The sequence below is a fragment of the Ostrea edulis genome, chromosome 2 (assembly GCF_947568905.1).
Source record: "Ostrea edulis chromosome 2, xbOstEdul1.1, whole genome shotgun sequence".
NCBI lineage: Eukaryota > Metazoa > Mollusca > Bivalvia > Ostreida > Ostreidae > Ostrea > Ostrea edulis.
In genome coordinates, this window is record NC_079165.1 from 56,838,288 (window position 1) to 56,845,852 (window position 7,565).

Consider the following 7,565-nt stretch of genomic DNA (forward strand, 5'->3'; position numbering starts at 1 on the left):
AAAGAAAGTCAATTCCAGATTTTGTATTTGTTATTAACAACTTGCATTATACTTTTTTTTCTCTACATTTGCAGTAGACTTCAGGGGCGGATCCAGGAATTGCGGTCATAGGGGGCACAACTTTATGAGGCAGGGGGTCTGGGTTTTACAGATTTTATAGGGCTTCAAATATGTCTCCTATGTAGTCATTTTAACTATTTTCTATCATTTTTGATAAAGTGAAATCAACAAAATGACGCAAATTTTAAGGGCTTTTGGAAAAAAATGTAAGTTCTCCCAATAAAATTAATTTAATAAATCAAAAGATTTTGTCATTTATATTTCCGAGGGTTGAAGAAATTATTGCTACTTATATCGTTTACATTTTTCTAAACAAGATACCACGATTTACCTTAAATTTAAAAAAAAAATTGGGGGGAGGGGTATGTTTCGGCTACGCCCTCTTAATTCCGCCACTGGACTTGTTTATTTAGTCGGCAAGTGGAATTGTCCCAATCGAAATGATATTTGCCATATGGTGTATTACTATATTTTCTGACGTAAAGCTTTGGGTAGCATACGTTAGGAATTAGGGGTGTAACAATACATCGATGTATTATGATGCAGAGGGGTCGATATGATACATCGATACATAAAATGAAATATCGATGTTTTTCGATACTTTCCGGAAGTATATAATGCGCACGTTTTTGGTTTTAAAATTAGAGTATTTGCGTAAACACAAACTCCGTACAGTGTCAATTTTCCGGTGTAGCGGTGATCGCTGTCGCTGGTGCTCAGGGTCGCTCTAAATATAGCGGTAGCCCTGCTGTTCGACGCTCGCATAATTCGACCCATATGTAATTGTAAACATTTTATATGGTTGTAATCAGCAATTCTTGTGAAGTATGGTGATGAAAAAAACCCAAAAGACAATAAAAAAATTGGTATTATTGAATTATTTTGTTTTAAAAACCAGAAAATGCTTTGGTTTTTAATTCTACATCTGAAATTGTGATCGGCATATGAACTTCATTTATGCACATATTTTAATGAGAAGACGAGCATTTTAACTAATATATTAAATTATATAACTAGTGCAGCTCCTTTAGCAAAAATATCAACAGAAACTTACTAATAATTATTCATTTTACATGCAAGAATCATCGAGATCGGCATCCCACCAATGTCGTCCTGTACTGGAGTCTCGACTGATTTATTTCATTATGATTATGATAACAATACCTTGAAAGTAAGATAGTGGTTTAAAAAGAAAAAGCAAATATTATTGTTTTTATTGTCGATGATTTAATTGCTAGTATGAATAAATGCGAATCATGATCACACTCTACCAGTCTAATTCAAAACAAAGTTGTGACTCGAATTTCCTCTATTGTGTTTTTTAATATCGAAAAGCCATCAGCTATGTCAATGAAGTATTTTTATATAGGTGTTGAAATGCTTAGGTATTTAGTTTTAATTTTTTGCGCAATTACTTATGAATTTAAAGCAGATTTTCGACATAGTTTGTGGTCAGAATAATCCAAGCCCCATGACTAATTTTCATTTGTAATTAAATGAGCACAAAGCACAACTAGCCAATCCAATAAACTTATCATGGTTATGTAACACTAACCTGACTAAGAAGATAGGTGCCTGTTTTTGACCGACTCAGGTTTACATTTCTAGGTAAACATCATATCTATAGATATATATAGTGTTTTTCAATGATGATATCAGACATTCAGTATTTGAAAAGTGGATAATTTATGATGAATTCATGTTAAGAATGGAGATGTGGAGTTCATACCCCATTAAAGTAATTTACTTCACGTAGTTCAAAACACGTGAAATTAGTTTAAATTCATTTCTTTGAAAACATGCCAGAAGAAAATATATACTAATGCAATAATCAATTATCTTTGGAATGAACAATATGAATTATTTACCCTGTGAAAAACGAATAGAAAACATCCTATATATTGGACATTCTCGAGCATACAGTAAAAATTTGCATGAGATTTCTATATATTTAGAGGTCAAAGGGCAAGTATTATGACATCATTTACTGATCCTTTTAATTCTTTCTGCATTGAATTTGTCAATTCTCCAAAACATCCCAATTTCCCTCATTGTGATACATTTTAATCTGTGATCCATTTCAATCAGTCTGTTGATTTTTTGTTGGATTTGAATTATACATTTTTTTTCGAAGAAATCCTCATTGTGATACATTTTAATCTGTGATCCATTTCAATCAGTCTGTTGATTTTTTGTTGGATTTGAATTATACATTTTTTTTCGAAGAAATCTTTAGAGTAGCATAATTTCATGTGAATTTGCAATTTTTGAGCTACGTCTGTTCTATAATAACACCAGGTTGCACTCAAATACAGTGGCAGATCTATACCTTACTGTGGGGTTTAGAGGGAGGTTAACCCATTTAAAAAGAATGATTTAAAATGGTCACTTCCTTGCATATACCATTTACATATACTTCTCAAAATTGGTAGGGATCACCCTAGTTTTTACAATTCTAAGACTTATATATATATTTAAAAAAAAAAAAAAAAAATGCAGAACAAAATGAGTGCATTTGCCAAAATCATGTCATATTTCAACCAGGTTACAGTTTTCAAACCCTTCCAAGTTTTTAAATCTTTCTTACTTTTTCAAAAATAAGTAGGGTGATTGCTCAGTATATTCAGACAACCTGAATTTTGCACTATTGTTTATTTAAGCATTTTTTAGTTCTATGTCACTCTCTGTCTAACGTTAGATGGCCTGTTGTAAGTGTTTACAGCTTAGCATTTTAGCGGTATCTATATATTGGATATGAAAGAACTTTAAGCTTCACCTGAAGGAAAACGGGTCAAAAACCTATATATAGTGGTAAATAAAGTTAACCCCTTCTCATAAAAGAAAATCTTGAAAAAGGTGTGTATTGTATTTGTATATGGTAACGAATTTTGAAAATATTAAACACCAAAAAAAAAAAAAAAAGATAGTGGAGGGTCGGGGGTAAAAATTAGGGACTGTCGGGTAACTGTAACCACACATGTTTTTATTTGGCCTGAACAATAATGAAGAAAACTACACTTAAATTATCTAGTTCAAATCAAACCGCCACCTATTTGCACCTTGTACAACTTTTACAGACCATACCCTAGTCAGTTCTGGCAAAATATGAAACGGTCATTCTGAAGAGCGACTCCAGTCACCGACGCTCATAATTAATTCTAAATAATTATTTTCCCCATTTTTTCTCTTCCGAATTCTGAAACTACACTTAAATTATCTAGTTCAAATCAAACCGCCACCTATTTGCACCTTTGTGCAACTTTTACAGACCATACCCTAGTCAGTTCTAACAAAATATTTAAAATTAAAAACATTTCATTAAAAAATCTTACGCAAGAGAACACAGCCTTAACCCTTGTTAAAAATTTGAATTAAGCGCATATTACATTTGAATTGGAAACCCCCCAATGATACCAGTCTTTCAGGTTTTTTTTTTTTTTGCATGAAGGACACACCCCCCCCCCCCCTTCAGCATAATGCATTCATACATGCATAATAAAGCCTTTTACTGAAGAAAGTATATAACCAATATTCCACACCAATTGCAATAGGATATATTTTTATTCTCTTCAATTACATTTCTACTTTGGCTAATTTTTTAAAAAAGATATGCCAATTTTATACATATATTTCGGACCATAAGACTGAACACAAGTGATTTGTGGATTTTTATGTGTTTGATAGAAAGTTCGGTGAAGCTGTATGCTGGTAATTAGGGAGCATATGTTTCAAATCTTAAGAATATTTCGTCTCTCTGAATGTATGTTATTTGAGGCATCAGTTCGAAATATTTCTGTGGCCCTTAAAAGGGCCGGTTTTCTTCTCGAGTTTTACTCTGTCAGAAGAGCTCTCCTTATATGTGCGCCATACTTCCATAGGTTTCCCTGGGAAATATGAACACCATCAGCCGCAAAGTCCTGGGGATATTTCAGTCGAAGTAACATAAATCTTTTTCCGAGCTTTGCTCGCAGAATTGTGTTGATCCTGTTCCTCTTCCTCCTGAAGATATCGCTTGTCAGACCAGGGCTCTTCTTGAAAGTACCACCCCTATCTAGAATTTGTCCCACGAGAACAGTTCCAACTCTACTGTCTTCTAGGACCTGCACCAGTTGTAGGACGTTTTCAGCCACCTTCCTAGGTTTTCCGTCAACGCTGATGTCGTTTCCACCGAGATGAATGAAAACTCGATCAGGGGAATACTGAAGCAGGTTTTGCAGGCAGGTTTGATTTGGCTCCTTTGCTGTCATGCCACCAACTCCAAAAATATTTTATTCTCGGATCTGCTTTGGTAGATCTTCCGAGACGCGAGACAAAAGACGATCCAAAGACGGCAGCTTTCATGATGATATTAAACAACTGGACGTCGATACCGTGGCTTTTGTACATACTCGTGAAGCCAGTCCTATCATATTATTGGCTGACTGCAAAGAGTGAGATTCACTCAAAGTACTGCTCATTTTTACGTAGTTCCTTGTAATGAATTTGATATAAGAAAATTGTAATTTTATGATATTAAAAATGATTCAAATAAATGTTCCTAATTAGAACCAGGATCATGAAAATATTTCAACCTTTAAAGTCATAATTGATATATACATTGTGCTGAAATTATGTACCTTTCAAACCATTTACAACTTTACAAATTGCAAAGTCACGGTCAATATGATCATGGGCAAAAAGTTACAAAAAGAAATTTTATGAAAGTAGGACAAAATGTCACAGGACAAAAAGTCACAGTTTTATAAGAAAATAAAACCAAAAGTCACAATTAGAATTTTATGATAGTAGAACAAAATGGCATAGGACAAGAAGTCACAATTTATAAGAAAATGAAAATCTATTGATTTTTGATAGTGATATTGATAGTGATAGTGATATTTGAAAACATATCTGTTTTATTTATATTTTCTATGAGATTTTGATAATAATTATAAATTAAATTGTTATTCCTTTTATCATATTTATTGTACAATATCATTTTTATTTTTAAAAAGAGAGATTTCTTATGTAGATAAAATAAAAATAAGCTTGATGATCATTTGGTTTAGTATACTACATATTAATGATTGTCAAAACAAAATCTGATGACAGAATTATGGTTGGCTTCCTTTCACTCCAGAAGAAGAAAAAGCCGCCAGACGTTAGTTTTGTTGTCTTATGGTTTTTATTGGGAATAAAAAGGATGGCACGATCCCTCATGCCTGCTGGTTTCTACACACGACCCTGCTATATGTACATGTATATAGAGTCTAGTTGGTTAAATTTTAACACAAAAAGAATTATCTCGTAATAGGAAAGTCTTCCACTTTTGTACAAAAACACCCAAAGTAAACCTCCAAGTTGTATGCAGTAGATGTGTGGTTGTTCGCATATCGGAGATAATTTGAATTCAGATAACCAGAAAATATATTTGAAATAAAAGAGGGTGAGAGAAGAAACATACTATGCAAAATAAATAAATGAATAATAAAACAATGTTGAATATGTGCCTACGTATTGTTCGTAAATTGGGCGAGTGGTATTTGTACTTATGATTACGAAGGTTGGTCACGGTAGAATAACCTGGTGTTATTTTATGTACAGGTAATTGTATACACCTGCACGTTAATCCAAGTTTAAGGCGTCTAGCTGTGCCTTGTTCACACCTGCTATCATGTGATTAAAATATAAAAGATGACTTAGGAATTGTTATGGAGATAACACTATTGTAAATATGCTTTGAATAAAAAGCCATTGTTTGCAAGTTGTTTATTCGTTATTAGATATCTTAGACATAATTCAGAAATCTTATGCATTAAAATATCAATTTTGGAGTTGGATAATACAAGTTAATTTGTATCTTTCAAGTTATGATGTGCATACGAAACAGAAAACTGAGAAGGGGGTTTATTATTACTATGGATTTAAAACCAGTAGGGCACCGCTACGAGTTAAATACCACGCATGCGCAGAAGCCGGTGATCTGAGTCGTTCTTTTCCCTATATATTCTATTAAGAGCGACCCTGGTCACCAGCGACCGCCACCACGGTTACACCGGGACTACTTTCCCCTACGAATAATGACACTGCCACAGGCTTTCCAAACTTTTGCATAAAAACGCAAGTTACTATACGCGTGTGATTCGGTTTTCTAAAATACCAGATAGGGTGGTCATGTAAGGTTTATTTACTCCAGAATAAGTAGAAATAAATTCTTCTACACTTTGTGTAAAATGTAGACTGATTAAAATTTGACACTAATGGCCTTGACATTGGACTATAATTTTGAGCGGAGTGTTGCAGATTGTTTTCAGATTAAAGTATTATCGATAATGCAGTTTTGCAACATTGAACCACACAGCTTTATTTAAATTGGATCAGAAATGTCTAAACTATTAGCATATAAATAAGACATAGTTTATATTTTTGTAGGAATTGTATCATCGCAATCGCAAAACATGATTTTGAGTCCACACCAGCTTCCACAATCTGACAAAGGAGAAAATTTATGGGAAGCATCCATGGGTAACCGACGACGAGGAATTATAAGATGTGAAGGATTTCCACCAATTTGAATTAAACTAATTGGAATGAGGTACTAGTACTTGTCTTTTATACATAGAAATGTTTAATTCAATATGAGAACAGTAAAAAAATCATTATTGTTGATTTTTTAAGGTAAATCTTTAATTCTGAGGAATGTCCATGCATGCCAACATCTGCAACATTAATAGTGATAGTAGCAATATATACTTAAGCTTTAGAATTTATTATTGCAACAAGGTAACTTAAAATTTGTGTATCACAGGTCATCACTTTGCTATTGATATGTACATGTTTATTGAATTTTGAGTTGTCTGAATTTCTGAAACAACATTTGAATATAACAAATAAATTTCTTCATTTCAGTTCCTGACATATGAAAAAATTGCCATTTTTCACCAGTTTCCAAATATGTGCAAGAAGTATAGAGGCGTTGAAAGCTGAGAAAGAGACAAAAATTCCTTTCCAATGTTACATATTATATATATGTATGACAGTGAGGCTATCAATAGTGTAGAGGCAACATGTGATAAACAAGTGAAGTGTTTGCTAATAAAACATTTTTTCTGAAAGTGTCATTTAGATGTGTTTGATAGATACCTGTAGTTCTCATACAGTACATATTGAAAAAAAAACTCATGGGAGGCAAATTTAATAAAGAGGATATGCATAGATATATATGACAACGTACATATAGAATATTTATTGACTTTCTTGGTAAACTGGTAGTAGGGACAAATGGTCAAAATAAGCTTTTCACACAAATTTTTATTTATAAAGGGGGATCTTGGACCCCTTCCAAGGAGAAATAAATGCAAAATAGAATGGGTCATTCAAATCTGCTGTAGATCAACAGGAACAGAAATGACAAAACTGTGAATACTGTTGTATATAGGGTTTTAAAACGTCGTTCTTGAGGACATAATGGGGCCATATAAGGGTTCATTTTATTTGATATGGATGAAAAGTGGAGGATAAGTACA

The 7,565-nt window shown here is 33.0% G+C and overlaps 1 long non-coding RNA gene across 1 annotated transcript; it reads left to right on the forward strand.

Annotated features, from left to right (window-relative positions):
- The first annotated feature begins 757 nt into the window (after nt 1–757).
- Nucleotides 758–7,155, forward strand: LOC130051814 (uncharacterized). The gene is made up of 3 exons (XR_008800073.1): nt 758–1,231; nt 6,472–6,634; nt 6,949–7,155. It is a non-coding gene; the product is annotated as an uncharacterized LOC130051814 (long non-coding RNA).
- Nucleotides 7,156–7,565: the final 410 nt, after the last annotated feature.